The sequence below is a fragment of the Benincasa hispida genome, chromosome 2 (genome assembly GCF_009727055.1).
Source record: "Benincasa hispida cultivar B227 chromosome 2, ASM972705v1, whole genome shotgun sequence".
Lineage (NCBI taxonomy): Eukaryota > Viridiplantae > Streptophyta > Magnoliopsida > Cucurbitales > Cucurbitaceae > Benincasa > Benincasa hispida.
In genome coordinates, this window is record NC_052350.1 from 29,351,855 (window position 1) to 29,371,935 (window position 20,081).

Here is a 20,081-nt window from a genome sequence, read left to right on the forward strand (position 1 = left end):
TTCAATTTTGTTGTAATTGTTGTAATTGGCTCTTTATTTATGGGCCTTAATGTGTGATTAAGTGTTTTTAAATTTATTAGAGTCAATAGAGTTGTAAGTAGGTTGTAATTGAAAAAGATTTGAAGCAAGCTCAATAGCAGGTTATAGTAGGAAAAGCTTCTACCTCGCAATGTTGCAACGACAGCCCAGCAAAAGAGAAAAGCCTCAAAATGTTGCAAAGTTGTTTATCAGCCAAATCAGAACGTGCACGCACTGACTAGTGTTCTAGGCAGTTGGATTGGTCGATTTGACTTATTCAGGTCCAGTTCAGCAAGATTTTGATCGATTTAGCCCAATTTCAAGCCTTAAAGGTCCGGTTCGTGTGATTTGGAGCCGATTCGAGCTAGTCAGGCAGTCCAATGCTGGTTCAATGTAGTTTTTAATTATTATTGTGATAATTTAGGTTGTTTGCTTGCTTAGGATGCCAAAACTGGTCCATATTAATGTGTATTTAATTATTTATTCATTTTGAATGTATGTTATAATTAAATAAATCTTGTATGTGCATATATTATACCATGTAGATTTAAAATCCCACCATAGGATGCATATAGCATGTATTGAAAGTATGTTATAAATGATTATAATATATAGTATGTATGTGTTAGGGTTTCATGTTTTTAATATAAAGTTTTATATTAAATTGTCAAATGACCTGATGAATGTTATGGATTGGAAGTATGTCTATATTTTATAAAGTGTGAAAAATGAATTAGACATTTAAAATCTATAACAAAGATAAGATGCATGCTCACTTAGGGTTAACAAATAACGACTTGTTTTGAATAGTTAAAATAGGTCGTTATCTTATAAAACTATGGTTACAAACTCACTCAAACTAAATTCTATCTAAGGTTGGAGGTATTTAAGTTGACGGTTTATGGAACACCTGCTACATAAGGATTTTAGTCAATTCTTAAGCGTTATTAACCCGATTTTATGAGCATGTGTGAGTGATGTGAGGTAGTAAAATGGTTTATCACTTATACATCGTAGGTTAAATCCAAATATGAACGTTATACTTGGATAATCACCTGTAAAAGTTAAACAACATGCAGCGGAAGTATCAGGATTCATAAGCATTCTAATTCACTAATTTTGGTAAAAACTAAAGCATGCTCTTCATAAAAATGGGTTTTCGGAACATACCTTTGATGGACTCTCCAAGAAAACGTCTGTTCAGCTGCTGTCTTCACTTGATATCAACGTGAACCACCTCAAAGCCTTCCTTACTATACTCTTGGAGCTTTAGGTAGAGTTGTGGGACTCAAGAACAGCTTGAAGATGTGAAGAAATAAGAAAAACCCACAGTAGCAAATTGAAGAGGACAGTTTCTTCTTCACCGAAATTTTCTCTTCAAAATTCTGTATTCTTCTTCTTCTCCAACAACTCCAATCTTCTTTATATATTTAGATGAATATGTAAAGAGATGGAGTACATGGCTTGCAGCTCATGCTTGGAGAATCAAAGTAGAGAAGATAATGGTTTGTGTGTGAGCATAAAGATGATGGTAATGGAGAAAACTCATTTTCCATTTTGTGCAACCATGCAAAGTGATTTTCCATTTTCTTTTTAAAACACATTATGACTTTTAAATAATTTTAATTTAAAAATTTATTTTCTTAAATTAATTTTAAGAAATTAATTAATTTAATATCAAATATTAAATTAATTTTTTGCACAATAATCATCTTCATATATTTAAATCATATTTAAATATTTATTCTCTCATTTCGTTTAATTTGAACGTTTCATATTAATTTCTCAAGCTACCCTAAACCTTACCCATTTACGAGCTAATAGGGGGATCTCATGGACCTACAGATCATGGGCTCCAACGATCCGAGATTAATCGGCTAAACTCATTAGACCGATCTAACCCCCATTCGTTAACTAATGGGTGATTCCACTAAAGCTCATAACTGAACTCCTCTCACTGTAGATATATTATGTCCACTCGATATAACCATGATTAGTAAGTTAACCCTTCACAAGTTTCTCATAATAATGGCTAGATCAAATCTCTGTTTTAACCCCGAAATTACCTCTTGTTCCTTAAGATCCACTGATCCCTTAATGAACAATTGATTTGTGATCCAATTAAGAAATCGAATCCTTCTCAGGCCATGAGAGAGTGAGACCTCTTATTCAAGACCCAGAATCAACACTTGGAACAACCTCTCTACTAACCCTAATTGGGTAGGAGTGAATTCCCTCTTGCACCCTATGTTCCCAGCTATTCATCCAGTCTTATCCCCAAAATAGTAAGCTTATTGAGCAAAGGGAATTGGTCTACTCTCACCATTTGCAGATCAAAGGATAATCCCAAACAAACAGGAGTTCATAGTTAGCTCAGGATTAAGGTTAAGTTACCTAGGTCCTCGCTTCGAAATAGTTAGTCTTAAACAGTAAACAACGTTATAAAGTAAGAGTGACAGGTTTCGTGGTCCGATCTTGCACAAAACTCATTTGCACAGGACACCCCCACTCCTCATGTCTCAACATGCACGAATTAGGATCACTATGTATGTAGCACTTTACAACACTTTGTAAAAACTACAGAGTAGGCCGCATCCAATAGTGTTACCAGAATAAGGTACCCAACCTTATTGATATATTATAGATCATTTTGACTATTTACTCGAACCTGATCCACTTGTATGTCTCCACATAAAGTTAAACTACTCATATAATAGTCAGGGACTTAGGTTTATTGGATTTCTAAAAAAACAATATATTCAACAACAACTTTATCGAATTCTCAGAATAAGTTCTAATGTTTACAAACCATAAGTTTTAGGATATAAAACCCAACAAACTCCCACTTGAACTAAAACTCTAGTGATAACTTATATATCCGATATATAAGATTGAGTTTCTAAGTTTTATAGAGAACTACAATAAACTAGGGCATCCCGTACTCATGGTTTTACCATTTGGTATCTCATACCTAATATTTCTCCCACTTGCCTTAGGTTATTAACCTCCAGTATTTCTAGTCTTTCTAGATGATTCTTAAACACTTTAGCCGAGAGAATCATTATAAACATATTGGTATACAAATAGGTTTCATATGGGGAATTTATCTATTTCTCAATAATGGCTAGGAAACACATTTTCCTCCCACTACATTGAGGTACTCTCAACTCTTTGATTAAGATGGTCTGACCTGCTTTAACAACTTTTGTTAACAGTCAGAGCTAGAAATCTTAAATTCATTATACTTTGATCTTAGCCATTTAAATATCTGAATATTTGCTGATGGCTATTAACAATTTGATTCTTAATAGAAGTTGCTAGAACAAACATAATTTTTGAAAATGAACATTTCATTTATCCCAAAAATATATACAATTTGTTCTTTACATGATTTAACAGTTAAAAATAAGTAGCAACTTCTCCCACTAGATGAGCTGAGCAAATAGTCCCAGGGACAAATTAGTCTAGCTACCTTTCTCTGCTCTCTTCAGGGACAAATTAGTCTAGCTACCTTTCTCTGCTCTCTTCTTGACAATATATCGAGGGTAGTGTCTCCTCCAGTGCCCTTCATCGTTGTAATGGAAACATTTCCCTTTGTAGCGTTATCCTTTCCTTTTAATCCAGTAGGCTTCTTCCCTGTCCCTTTGTCTTTCTTTGCTGGAATACTCTTAGTCTGCGAAGACGAGGCAACTTTAGGCTTAGAGGACATTCCTCTCTTCTCAGCAGAAACAACATTTACTTCTGGTACTGATTCCAGACTCGTAGTTTTCAACATAGCTCATTAAGCAGAGTTGTCAAGTTGTATTCGATTTTATTCATCAAGGCATTGGTACAAAATTGCAGAAAACTCTTCTTAAGAGATTTTAGAATAAAGCCAACTTGACTTCTTTCATCCATCATAGCATCGTTCACTTCAGCCACATTAAAGTGGACCATCATATTCAGGACATGTTCACGAACATTGGTCCCCTCTTTCATGCGACTATTGTAAACGTATTTGATAGCATCATGCCTCAGGGTGCAGGACGTCTGTCCAAACATCCCTCTTAGAGATTCTATAATCTCTTTGGCAGTGTTCATACCCTCGTGTTTGTTTTGCCAAAACGTCAGACAGGCTGGCGAGAATATAAGCATGGGCTTTATCATTAGCTCTGATCCATTAATCAAACACTTCCCGAATAGTTTGGTTGGTATTTGAGCTAGGAATAGGAGGACATTCCTCCATTAAGACAAATATCAAATCGTCTATCATGAGTATTGTATTCAAATTTGATTTCCAGTTTACATAATTGTCCCCAATTAGTTTTTCCGAAGCCAACAATTGTATAATAGAATTCGTCATCCTGAAATTATAAACAAATTTTATAAGTGAATTGCTTTTAAATCCAATCAAGTTTTAGCAAAGTGATAATGTACCCATAATCATTATTTTTGCAACGATACTTAAGTGATTTAAAACAAATGCTATCGTGGGGCAGTCAAGAATTCCTTCACAAAAGTAAGACAGGCCTTGACCAAATACTATCTCCAGAATAACTCATATTCCGATAGTCATTTAGTTATCGTTTTCGGTCAAGATTATTACTAACACTTAGTAAGTCTTGTAAGTGTAGACCCGCCATTTTCAGATCTTACAAAACGGTATGAATATGCCTCCGAAATAGAAGACAATACCTAAGACAGAACTATAAGACCCTATTCATTTTACTGAAGCCTGAGTTGTTCCAAATCCTATGTTACAACCCTCCATAGGGATCACCGCAGTTAACGACTAGCTAGTACCGCATGAAAAGACAGCGGACACAACATAAGAATCTCACGGTTCAAACTAATGAAGGAGACCGTAGGATAGTGTTGACACATTTTCTTCACCCACTTACTATGAACGACTTCCCCCATTCACCTTACTATTGACTCATGCAAACACTTTTCGTATGGAGTAGTCGAGGTAAAATTGACAAGAAGCTGAGCATGGATCTCACGGTGTCAACTCTTGAGAATGTGAGAGCTAATACCTTTTATTCTCCCACTGAAGTATTCTAAATGTTTGGGTATTTTACTTAGGCAAGATGGCTAATTTCATACAACCTAAGTCTAAGTAGTTTATCTAAATATTACTTTTATAATTGGATTTAACCTACAATATCTAGGTGATAAACCATTTTATTATCTCACGTCGCTCACGAATGCTCAAAAAATCGGTTACCATCGCTCAATTATTCGGCTATAATCCCCAGTTAGTTGGTGTTCCGTAGACCGTCAACCTAAATACCCCCAACCTTTGACAGGATTATATACCAATTGAGTTTGTAACTATAGTTTTACAAGTTTAACAACCTATTTTAACTATTAAAACAAGTAGTTAACCTAAGTGAGCATGCAACTGTTCTTTATTATGGATTTTAAACATCTAACAAATTTTATAACAACTTACAAAATTTAGACATGCTTAACATCCACAACAAACAACGAAGGTATCTAATATAATTATTATATTAAAGATAACCCTAACATGCATACTATATATCATAACAATTATAACATATTGTCAATGCATGTAACATGCTTCCTACGGTGGGGTTTTAAATCTACATGGCATATTGTATGCATATACATGAATTTATTTAATTATCACATACATCTCATGTATAAACGATTAAATATTAACTGTTATGGTTTCATTTTGACATAAACAAGCAAATAGATAGCTAACTATTACAAACAACTTCAATCTTTTCTTCCCATCGTGTAACATTTGGAGCTAAACGATCGTTTAGCAACTGGACCTCAGCAACAAATTTAAGCAGAAGCTGAAAACTCTAGAACAGCAGCTTGACCTCCTTCGCTTGTTTCTTCAATTACATCTTAATTTTAACTCTAGTGACTCCAAATAAATTATAGACTCTTGCTAACATATAAATGCTCATCAAACAAGAGCCAATTACAAATTTAATTGAGAAATTAAAGAGAATTAAAATGCTAAAACAGAGAAAACCATAGTAGTGCAACAGTTTCATATATCTCATGAAAAAAACACCCACCTTGCCAAAATTAGACCGAATTGAAAGCTTAAAAGATGCTCTTATACCAATTGTAAGAGTTAAACAACATGTAGCGGAAGTATCAAGGATCCATAAGTATTTTAATTCACTAATTTTGGCAAAAACTAAAGCATGCTCTTCATAAAAATGGGTTTTCAGAATATACCTTTGATGAACTCTCCAAGAAAACGTCTGTTCAACTACTGTCTTCATTTGATATCAACGTGAACAACCTCAAAGCATTCCTTACTATGCTCTTGAAGCTTTAGGCAGAGTTGTGTGACTCAAGAACAACTTGAAGATGTGAAGAAATAAGAAAAACCCACAGTAGCAAATTGAAGAGGACAGTTTCTTCTTCACCAAAATTTTCTCTTCAAAATTCTGTATTCTTCTTCTTCTCCAACAACTCCAATCTTCTTTATATATTTAGATGAACATGCAAAGAGATGGAGTGCATGGCTTGCATCTCATGCTCTGAGAATCAAAGTAGAGAAGATAATGGTTTATGTGTGATCATAAAGATGATGGTAATGGAGAAAACTCATTTTCCATTTTGTGCAACCATGCAAAACGATTTTCCATTTTCTTTTTAAAACAAAAAATTACTTTTAAATCATTTTAATTCAAAATTTTATTTTCTTAAATAAATTTCATAAATTAATTTTAAAAAAATTAATTAATTAAATATCAAATATTAAATTAATTTTTTGCACAATAATCATCTTCATATATTTACAAATCATATTTAAATATTTTATTCTCCTTATTTCGTTTAATTGAACGTTGTCAAATTAATATTTCTCAATGCACTCTAAAGCTTACCATTTACAAGCTTAGTAGGGGGACCTTGCCGGACCTACAGAAATCATATGAGGCTCTAAACGATCCGAGATTAATCGGCCTAAACTCATTAGACCGATCTAACCCCTATTTGTTAACTAATGGGTGATTCCACTTAAAGTCATACCTGAACTTCCCTCACTGTAGATATATTATGTCCACTTGATATATAACCATAATTAATTAAGTTAACCTTTCACAGGTTGCTCCATAATAACGGCTGGGTCGAATTTCTTGTTTTACCTCCCGAAATTACCTCTTGTTTCTTTAAGTTTCCACTGATCTTCCTAATGAATATAATTGATTTGTGATCCAATCAACAAATCGAATCCTTCTCAGGCCATGAGATGGTGAGGCCTCTTGTTCAAGACCAGAATCAACACTTGAAGGAACAACCTCTTTACTAACCCTAATCGAGTAGGAGTGAATTTCCCTCTTGCACCCTATGTTCCCAGTTATTCATCCGGTCTTATCCTCAAAATGGTAAGCTTATTGAGCAGGAAATTGGTCTACTCTCACCGTTTGCAGATCAAAGGATAATCCCAAACAAACAAGAGTTCATAGTTAGCTCAGGATTAAGGTTAAGTTACCTAGGTCATCGCTTCGAAATAGTCAGTCTTAAACAGTAAACAACGTTATAAAGTAAGAGTGACAGGTTTCGTGGTCCGATCTTGTGCAAAACTCATTTGCACAAGACACCCCCACTCCTCATGTCTCAACATGCATGAATTAGGATCACTTCGTATGTAGCACTTTACAATAGTTTGTAACAAACTACAGAGTAGGCCACATCTAATAATGTTACCGAATAAGGTACCCAACCTTATTCATATACTATAGATCATTTTGACTATTTACTCGAACCTAATCCACTTGTATGTCTCTACATAAAGTTCAAGTACTCATATAATAGTCAAGAGACTTAGGTTTATTGGATTTCTAAAAAATAATATATTCAACAACTTTATCGAATGCTCAGAATAAGTTCTAATGTTTACAAACCACAAGTTTTAGGACATAATACCCAACATCACCTAGACTTAATTTGTTTATTAGCCGAATATACCTAAGTAAAGTTTTATCTAAAAAAAAATAGAACACTACAGTGGGAGATTAATAATATATATACGGTATATTGTTTTTAGCTCTCATATCCCCAAGAGTTCACACCGTGAGATTCATGCTCAGCTTCGAGTAACTAAGGAAGTGACCTCCATTCAGAAAGTGTTTGTATGAGTCAATAACAAGGTGAATAGGGGAAGTATTACATAGTAAGTGGGTAAAGGATATGTGTCAATGTATCCTACGGTCTTTTCCATTAGTGTGGACCATGAGATTCCTATGTTGTGACTTCTTATCGTTTTTAGGCGGCATTAGCTAGTCGTCTTTTTAGCAACTATCCCCTTGGAGGGTTGTAACATGGGATTCGAAACAACTCAAACTCTAGAAATGGATAGGATCTCTTAGATCCATTCCCAACCTTGACTCTCCAATTTGGTAGCATTATTGGGGCCAACCTCTGAGGTATGAAAATGGAGGGTTATACTTACAAGAGTTCTTTAGTGTTAGTAAGTTCTTGATAAAAAATGGTAAGTAAATGACTATAAGAATAAACAGTTATTATGGAGTTAGTATTTAGTCAAGAAATGTCTTACTTCAATGAAGGAGTATTTGACTACCCCTCGGTAGCATCTATTCTGATTCACTAAAGTATCATTGCAAATAAATAATGAAATTTAGGTACATGATTACTTGCTAAAATTTGATTGGATTTAAAAGGAAATTTATTGATTAGAATTTGTTTAAATTTTTCAGGATGTCAAATTCTTCTAAATTACTCACTTCTGATAAGTTTAACGGTTTCAGTTATTCAACATTGAAATCAAATATAAACACAATATTAGCAGTTGACAGTTTGAGTTTTGTTTTAACACAGGAATGTCCTCAATTTCCCAGCACATCTACAAATAAATAGGTTTTGAATGCATATGACTGATGGAATAAGGCTAATAATAAAGCCTGAATCCATATCTTAGCAAATATATCCGATATACTAGCTAAGAATTTCGAGAACATGGTTTCTGCAAAGAAATCATGGATTCGTTACAAACAGTGTTTGGACAATTAGTTAGGAATGATATTCTCGAACAAGTTTATAACTATGATCTAAAGGATAGAACCTCTGTTAAGAACATGTTCTGTATATGTTAAAAGTAATAAACACAAATATCATAGATGAGGAAGCTAAGAAAACACTACAAAGTAAATATGACTTACTTGTCGTTGAAACGTGTTTAGTGAAAAATGATAGATTAACTTGAATATTTGATTCAGGGACCACTAATCACATTTATGCCTTCAACAAGAGACTAGTTCCTGGAGGAAGCTTGTAGAAAATGAAATAACCTTTAAGATAGAAACTGGAGAGGTTGTATCAGCTAAAGTAGTGGGAGCTATAAAGTTATTTATTGAAGATAGATTCATTTTACTTGAACATGTTTATTACATTCTTGTCATGAAAAGGAATTTAATACTATCTCATGTTTGCTAGAACAAAAGTATAAAGTCTCTTTTGAAGTTAATGAAATGTTCATTATATTCAAAAGATGTTAAAAATCTGTTATGTAAAACTAGAAAATAACTTATACGTGTTAAAACCAATGGAGGTAAAAGTTATTTTGAATATAGAGATGTTAAAACAGTCGAAACTCAAAATAAGAAATGAAAATTTTCTCCTAATGCCTATCTTTGGCACTTAAGACTTGGTCACATTAATCTCAAAAGGATTAAGAGATTGGTTAAGAGTGGACTCCTAAATCAGTTAGAAGACAACTCTCTACCACCTTGTGAGTCATGTCTTGAGGATAAAATGACCGATAGATCTTCTACAGGAAAAGATCTTAGAGCTAAAGAACCCTTAGAGCTCGTGCATTCTGACCTCTATGGTCCGATGAATGTCATAGCACGAGGAGGGTTTGAATATTTCATCAGTTTTATTGATAATTATTCAAGATATGACTATATTTACCTAATACGTCATACGTTTGAAACCCTTGAAAAGTTCAAGGAATATAAGACAGAAGTTGAGAACCAACTAGGTAAAAAGATCAAAATACTTCGATTAGATTGAGGTGGCGAGTATATTGACTTAAAATTCTAAGACTATTTGATAAAACATGAAATTCAGTTTCAACTAATAGCACAGTACACTTCAACATAATGGTGTAGCGAAAAGGAGAAATAGAACCCTATTGGATATGGTTCGTTCAAATTGTTTGGGATCGCAAGGGCAGAACATTGACGTTATCTTAGGCATCTTATATAGATAAGATGTTGTCTAGATATAAAATGCAAAATTCCAAGAGAGATTTGTTACCTTTAGGCATAGAATTCATTTTTCTAAGGAACAATGTCCTAAGACACCTCAAAAGGTTGAGGTTATGAAACAAATTACCTATGCATCAGCAGTTGGAAGTTTGATGTATGTCATGTTGTATACACGCCCAGACATATGCTATGTAGTTGAAATAGTCAGCAGATATCAGTCCAATTCTGGATATGATCATTGGACTGCCATTAAGAACATCCTCAAGTATATTTGGAGAAATAAAAAGATACAAAAGATAATTTTTTTTCCTTTTTCTAAAAGAAACTTTTGAGCAAGCACGTTGAAAAATATGAAGGAAAAGAAAGAAGATGAAAAGTCATAAGAAAACGATAATCACTTTTTTTTTTCCACTTCCTTTTTTTTCAGCAAGCTTAATAATGAATAAAACAAGAAAAATGAGAATGTGAAGAGTCACAATAAAGATGGAATTATATGAAATGATCTAAAGAAAGAAAGATAACATGAAAGGAAAACAAGGATATAATTTTTTCAAAGCTAAAATTCTGATACCAAATGATAAAAGAAACAATCTCAATCACGTTTAAGAACTCCCTCTTAAACAAGGTGAACCCTACAACGATAATAAAACTAACTCAGACTAACAGACTGATAACAACCCTAGGAAAGCTAAAACATATTTGGCTTGAAAAGATTTGATCAAAGATCAAGAAGGAAGGAGAACTCTTTCCTAACTTCAATATTTCTAACTCTCAACAACCTAATTTATTAGACTAGATTGAAAGTTCTATAACATGCATTCTAACACAAGAATACAAGGAAAACATAAGACCTGAGAGATTCAACTCTATGAAAATTCATTCAAAATCCAATTCTATTCCTCAAATGACAAAAGTACATAAGTGTTTATACTAATTGAAAAGACACTATGAAAGGACATAATCTTTCATCTATATTGACTAAATTCATCTAATACCCCTTTAACTACTCTCACAAATGTAGATATATGAAATTAAATTAGTGCATAATTCATTAATGTTGTAGACGAATTTGGATTTTTAGATTCATAGTGATTCTTGGATGAAAATGTGTCTTTAGATGTATAAAAAGTTACAATTCGTCATCATGGGTTGGAACCTCAGTTTGGAAGTAAAGATTAAATGCTCCAGCTCTTATCATTGCCATTTATTTCTATATCACTAACCTTATAAATTGTGTTGGCACCATTAATTTTGTGTCTTTCTTCGAAAGAAAATTTATCCTCAAAGAAATCAACCTCAATAGATTCCATTATGATATTATTATTAATATTAGATATTTCAAATTTAATCACCATAAATTTATAATGTAATGACCCAAGTTCAGGAAGGATACATGAATGAACTGATATCACATTAATGAGAGGAATCCTGAGGACATGGAGGTATGGTCAAGAAAGGCTTAAAAGAATTAAAAGTTACAACCTTTATTAACAAGGCACATCTTACTTTTCGGTGGCTCAATCATAAGAACTCCAAAGTTAAGCGTGTTTAGTTTAGAGCAATCCTATGTTGGATGATCTCTTGAGAATTTTTCTCGGATGCATGCGAGTGAGGATAAAGCATGTTGAAAGGACTAGTGTTGGTTTGTGGGGACAACTTTCACTTCTAAAAGCATTCAAGACAAGCAAGGATGACATAGCCAAGTTAGGGGATATCGGGGCCATTAGTTGTCAAATCTGAATTTCGAATCCTGGTCTGAATCCTACACCAATTTCTAAATAACTAAGATACGAATAAGTTGAAGATATGTCATGCATGTATATATGATAATGTCCAATTAATTGTTATAATACTTATTTTAAGTTAGATTAAAATAGATTGAAGAAGAGAGTGAAAACTTGAAAAAAAAAATATAGCAAGTGAAAACTTGAAAAAAAAAATATAGCAACATCGAGTGGTGGTTAAGTAACTAGAGCAGATGGTAGGAAAGAAGTAGAAGATGAAAATTGAATAATGAAGTTGAGGGTAAAGGGGGGTATGAATCATTATTTAGATAGTGAGAGAGAAGAGAAGAATGAAGATTTAATTACATTTCGGGTTTTTTCATTTAACCTTTTATGTTTTTCTCATTTTAATCTATTTTGCTTTGGATTGCTCGACTTAAGTAGACTTTTAATGTTTTGGAGTGATTTTAAAATGGTTAAAATAACTTTTTATTTGCAAAATCACCGTGAAACAAGTTTAATCCTTCAAAATTAATTTTGATGATATGAAAATTGCATTTAGAAGTGTAAATTTGAAAACTAAATAATTTTGAGTGATTAAAAGTGTGTTTTTGAGTGACTTCAAAATTGAAAAAAAAAATGATTTTGACGATTTTAAAATCACTCCCAAACATGCATTTGCATAAAACCGGTTGTGGGTTGGGCTTAAATTTGAAAAAAAAAAAAAAGGCCCAGCATATCTCCTTCACATATCTAGAAGCAGATATACGTATTTGAAATCTAAAAATAAAAAAAATAAAAAAAACCAGATACTTTAAATAATGTATCAGATACGTATCTTCCACATATTTGTATCTAATACGTATCTAATACGGATTCTCTACACAATTAGAAGTGTCTATGCTTTGTAGCTTATTAGTTATCTTATGTGGAATTATATTTAAGTATAAAATTTGTTGTAAGCAAAGCTTTTCCCACCAATTATGAGGTAAACCTAAACTATTTAACATGAAATTAACCATGTCCTTTTAAGTTCAGGTTTTTCTTTCAACTACACCACTTTATGGTCAGTGGTAAATCTAGGATTTTATGTTGTTTGAGGGGAGGGGGCACAAGTTCATATACATGTAATTTTAGATGGATGGATGCAATATTCAAATTTATTAATATCAAGTTAAAGTACAAGTTTAGTCCACAAACTTTTAAATTTGTATCTATTTGTTCGTGGAGATGAAAAAATCCGTCTAATAGAATCTTAATTTTTAAAATTTTGTGTTCAATAGATACTTAAATTTTTTATTTTGTCTAATAGGTCGACATAATTGACATTTTTCAGATTTTACAAACATACTAGACAAAAATTGAAGATTTAGAGCCTCATTAGACATAAAATTCAATTTTATATCTAATTAATTAGTTTTTTTTAAAAAATAAGATTTATCATGGCCTATTGAAATTTAGGAAAATATGAAGCTTAGGGACCTAAATATAATTTTGATTAAAATACCTTTTTTACATTCAAATATCATGTGAGTTATGATATTTCAAGGCTTATTTTATTACACTTTTCATATTTTCTCATGTTCTAATATTATTCTAGTACTTTTAATGAACTTCAAATTAATTGTTTTTTTAAAATTTTAACTATGGTTAAATTAAAAAAAAAAAAAGTAAAAATATTGATTTTAAGTTATAAACAAAAAAATTGAAAACCGGACCTTTTTTTCATTAATTAGTTTATTTTGGTAATGAAAAATCTTATTAGTAAAAGGTCTTTAATGGAGCTGTTTAAAACAAAATCGAACTTCGGTCTGGGAAAAACAAAAATCGAAGTAAAATAGCTATTTGATTTAAACTTGTGTTTATACCAATGGAGCAACCAAACAAATTGATTTATAGTTTATAAACTTTAATTTCCAAGTCTGTGGTGAATCATATTCATCCGATCTATCTAATCTGATCTAAGTACCTTTACTTTCTTTTCAAATTAATTTTTAACTTTTGTCTTATATATTTTAAAAACATTATGAGACCGTTTGGATCAGATATATTGTTTTGTAGATATAAATATTAAATATATAGGATTTGAATGTTTGGATTTTAAATATTTGAGATAATTAATGTATTTCTTTGAATATGTAAGATAATTAATGTCTGGAAGATAAATATATATGTTAAATTAACCAATTCTGTATATAAAAACCAAAATTAAATAATTACTTACTTAAATGCAAGAGATCAATTAATGTAGTCATTAATTAAATTTAGCATTATTTAATTTATTGTTATATTAATTAATTATTTATTCAATTAAAATAAAATAAGTAAATACTCTTATTTTAGATATAATTAAATTATTTAAATTAATTACTAAAAAATAAATTAAATATAAATTGATTATAATATTGATAATTATTAATAATAATTTATATTATATAGTTATGATAATATAAAATATTAATTGTGAAGGTATTACTTGAAATTTATTAAGTATAAATAATATATTTGTATTTAATAATTAATTGAAATCAATTGTAATGAATAATTGCTATTAATTTATTAGTTAATTAGTTTACATTTTTATTGTTCATCTCCCAAGCATAAAAATCTCATCATTTTGCATGGTGTGAAAAAAAAATGACATATGGGTTTTAAAGTTCCTTAGATAATAATATCCTAGGTTTTTAAAACTGAAATTTTGTGAAACAAACAAAGATATTAAATATCAGTCTAAAATCCTATAAGAAAACCTGTGAAACAAATGGGGTTTAAAGGTTTCATCTTTACTATATAAATAGCAATATTTACTACAACCATTAATGAATGTGACAAATTATCTCTTGCTACTTTTTGTGAGAGTACTTTTCATGTCACATACATCATTGTGGATCAGATCAATTAAGTTATTACTTTTATCCACAAATGAAAGTGATATTCTAGTAAACTTTGATTCAACACGAACTTCACATTTGTGTCTTATTAAAATTTAACAATAGTCTTAAACTTATCATCCTATTTAAAGAACGATAATTTACATGCCCCATCCTTGAATGCCATATATCACAAACTCAACAATATAAGAAGATGAGTTGGTATTATTATTATTCTTTGGCATTTGTGCTAGTACATTCAGTTTGAACATGCCATCACTTAGATAGTCTTTTCCCATATATATACCCTCCTTTGTCAGAAAAAATTTATCTGACTCAAATACAAGTTTGAACCTATTTTTATTAAGAAGAGTTCTTGGCACAAGATTCTTTCAAATCTCTGACACATGCCACTCATCATTGAATTTTCCAAAAGTCCATTTCAATAGGACTTTCCCTTTATCTTCCACAGAGGAAGTTGAAGTATTTTCAATTATAACTTATCATCACCATCTAACTCTAATCAACCAAAAATGTATGAGTGATAAAAATAAGGCTAAATAAAGTGTAGGTGTAAGCATACACTACCGATAAAGTAATAAATCTTGGAATATTCCAAGAGTCGAATCCCACGAGACTAGAATCAATTTTATTCTATTGAAATTATGAACCAATAGAATGTATGATTAGATAGTGAGTAGGCAGAGAGTTGACTTAAAATCAGTAAACAAGAATAGATGAACAAGGGTGCAACAATGTTTCAATTGGTCGAGCAGTGTGCCTTGGCAATCCGCGTATCATACCTGGACATTGACTTAGTCATGGACAGAAAAATTTTCCTATTCGGTCTTGTATTTAATTCCTTTAGAAGTTATAAACAGCTAATGCCTATATTTCTATAGTTAACTGGATCTTAGATTAATTCTCATGTAGTTTCTTTATCTTATAGTGTCCCTTATTTTTAAGGCGATATGGCAGTCCTATTTCTAGCTCTTAGTCTCATATCCCTTTATGACATCCATTTATATCCTAACCTTCTTAGCATTAATACTCCACTATATTATTAAATTAAATGACCAATTTAACTTAATAATTTTTATCTTTAATTTCGACAAAGGAAATGCATAAGTCAAGATGATATGAAGTGTAAGCATTGCTCAAGCCATAAGACCCTACGACATTCACATTGCTGAACCCCTTAGAGAATTTAGCTCATGATTAAAGATAAATTAATAAACTTCATTAGGTTAAAAATCATAAGTGCAAGAAGATGTTCAATATAAGAGAAAAGAAAGAAAATAAAAAAGTGCAAAAAAATAAACTAAAAAATATTGGAAATTCAACTTGATGGTGCCTTAAAGCAAGTTCTCACTCTTCTAATCTTTCCTTAAGGCGACTCTCCTTTTTCAAGGATGAGTCCTCTCTTACCATACATTTTCACGGGGTAAGAATAACCTAGAGTAATCAAACTTCAAAGGAACTTTGATCTTGAAGTTGCTAACTGGGATTGTGAGAAATCATCCAAGGGTGACTGAGTTTGTGGAAGAATCGTAAGTGTGACGTCCTATGGAAAGTTGATGCTTGAAATGGGAGACTTCTCCTCCTATTGAGAAGGGTAAAAAATCATACTCAACACTTTTACCAAGCAATTTCGGGGTTGAATAACATATTGGGATGGGAAAACAATAACCTTTGGCATCTGGGTAAAAATTAGGAAATCAGGGCTTCTTGATGCGGCTGCAGTAACTTCAAAAGATGTGGACACATCAAACAAATTTCTTCAAGTCATTCAAAACTACCGATAAAAGTTTATAAAGTCAACTAAAATCAATAAAAATCCACTTTTAAGACAAATAGGATGCTCATAAGATCATTTTATCAATTTAAAACTAATTATGGGGGAAAGCACATGTAAATCCCATTTTTCCTAAGTAAAAATATGGAAACATTTGCCTATAAAACACGCATTTCATGACATGTATTAAGCTCATTATATGTAATGAACAATAACGTGTCCTTACAAATGTGTCTAGCAGCACCAATATCCATCCACCAACCTTTGGTGTCTAAAGCCATATTTACCACAAAAATGACAGTAATTGAATCATCATTTTCCAGGATGTTGGCCTGACTGTTGGATCATTATCCTTTCTTGTGATTGCACATTGTAGCAGTATGATCATTCTTACCACAAACCCAACAATTTCTTCAAATACACTTGTTAGCATCAGTTATTGACACATGATTCACATTTTTCTTTTTGAAATATTTCTTGGGTTTATTCCTAGAAGCTTCAACAATATAAACCTTGACTTAAACTTCTAGCAGAGTTTTATCTCTTTTTCTGTTATTCTCTTTTATATAGAGTTTTACTACAAGATTCTCCATAAATAACTCTTTACTTGTGTTTAAGATAGCATTTGAAGTCTTTCTCAATCAAAGAAGGAGGAAACTTCTCAATCACAACAACCTAGAATGTCTTATTGATGTCAAATCATTCACTTTGCAAATCACTAGTGATAATTTGCAGTTTTTCCATTTGAATGACTACCAACTTTGTATCAATCATCTTGTAATCTAAGAATTTTTCCACAAGGAACCTTTTAGTACCAGAATCTTCCAACTTATACTTCTTGTTTAATGCCTCCCACAAAAGTTTGATATATTGTAGGTATTGCAATAAACAATATATAAAGAGTTCTCAAAACTATTAAGTATGTAATGACAACGTAGGAAGTCTAAATGTATTGATGCTTCCATTACAGCTTCAGTTTCGAGAGTTACAGATTTTGATATGGGTAAGTAGACATTCTTCCTTCAAAATATGAGCAAGATTCAATGTGGTAAAGTAAAAGATCATCTTTTGAAGTCTTCTCCTTTGAACTTCTCTGCTTTTTAAGCATGAGGTTTGACAATTGTCGATCCCATCATGACAGAAGTAACAACATCAGTGGATGAGTTGCCAGCCATCAGTTCAGATACCAAGGAGTTGTTTGGGGTGCTGAGTTGAGATATGATGTCTGGACTTCATATGTATGTGGAGTTTATATGTTTATGGAGTTTATATGTTTGCGTTTGGAGTGCAGAGTTGTTGTCTAAGTTTATATGTTTGTGTTTGGACTACGAAATTGAGTTCATATATCTAAGGTATTTGGTGCAGTTTTTTGAACTCTTCATAATCTGCTTTTATGATTACTATTTTTGTTTTGAAAATTTTTTATTCAATAATCATACCTATATTTGTTTAAATAAAATATGGATTGAATTTTTTATTTTATTTTTGAATTTTTTATTTTATTATTATTATTTTTTAGTAATGAACAACAATTAACCAACTATATTTATTACAGGAATATGTTAAACAAATTGGGAAACCAAAGAGAAATCTAAACTTTTGATTCCTAATTTTCTCCATAAATTTCAACATCATCAACATCATCATCATCTTCTTCTTTTTCTTCCTTTTCTTATTGTTGCTCTTTATTTTTCCTTTGTCATGAAATTCTTTTGAGTTGAGTCTCCCTCATCATCTTAGCAGCCAATGGAATGTCATCATGTTTATTCAATAATTCCACTTTTAATTCCTCCCAATTTGAAGTATTATCAGAGAACAAATCTCCATTTTATCTTTTTTTAATTATATATATATATATTTTTTTTTTTTTAATTTTTTGTTCCACCATTTAACTACATACATACTTTTCCAAATTCTTAACAAGTATTTGATATATGAATTCAATTAAATAAAAATATATTTTACAATTTTCTACATATAAATATTGCACATAAAGTAGACAAAATACTATTATTTATATAATCAACAACCCACATACTTTAACAATCATGAAATGTATGATTTAAACATGCACAAAAAATAGGATTGTCATTAGGGTTTATTTACATGCTAAAAAATAGTAAAGTCTATATATGTATATAGATACATATATAGTCATGGTCAACAACTAACCAATCTGAAGTCGAAGGTGGTTTTTGGAACCCAAGTTGGTCACATGAATGTATAAGTTGGAGGTGGTTCTCGAAGTTGATTATTGAAGGTGATTTTCACCAAAGTTCATAGTCGGAGGTGGTTACCGAAGCTGAAGTTGTGGCACGAATGTATAAGTCGAAGGTGGTTGCCGGAGCTGAAGTTGTGGCACAAATGTATAAGTCAGAGGTGGTTCTTGAAGTTGATTATCAAAGATGATTTCGTCGAAGTTTGAGTCAGAGGTGGCTGCTGGAGCCTCAAGTTTGTTACACGAAGGTGATATTGGAGTTGATTGCTAGAGTTTGTCGTCAAAAGTAGTTGCCAGAGCCTGGAGTTAGTCATTAGAGTTGGTTGCAAAGGTGGTCATCAGAATTGGTCATTGAAGTTTGTTGTCAAAGGTGATTGCCAGAGCCTAGAATTGGTTATTGAAGTTGGTTGCAGGAAGGTCATCACTAGAGTAAGTCATTGAAGGGGGTTGTTGGAGCTCGAAATTGGTCGCGCGAAGGTGATCACCAGAGTTGTCATCAAAGATGGTTACTGAAGCCCGGAAGTAAACATTGAAGTTAGTCACACGAAGGTGGTCGATGGAGGTGGTGAAGGAACTCGTATTGAAGGAGATCCTTGAGTGGAAGCGGATTGCCCAAATTTCATTTTTATTGAAAACTAAATTTATAGTAAACATACAAGATATGCATTCAATATAAATTACAACATGCTTAAACAAGAAAATATTTCAAGATACATTACCCTTGAACACCTTTTTCTCTTCACGTAATTCCCTAGAACAATTACGAGCCTCGAACAGAAACTGCAACTCTTGAAGACCTTCTCGAACCTAACAGATTGGACACTACCACAAGGTGCCTTTGGTATTCTCAGGGTGAGAACCCAGGAGTGGTAGGCTCTGACTATTTTGGTTAGGAGGGATTGTTTGAGTTTTGGAGTAAGAAGATTGAAGAACACACAGGACACTTCTTGGATACTCTCTCAATCGTTCAATAATACCATGTACAATCGTGCATTGTGTAAAGGAAAAGAGAAAACAATTTTCTTTTATTCTTTTTGCCACAAAATTGAATAACCACCCACTAAGACGGTTAGAGAGAAAATATGATAGTTATTATTCAAAATAATATAAATAAATATGATAACTAACTTATCATATTATATTTATATTAAACTATGTGTTGTATCAAATATAACACATAACCTATAGTTTAATATTGTATCATATTCAATATAAACTATAGTTTATTTTCTCCATTTTATGGCATGT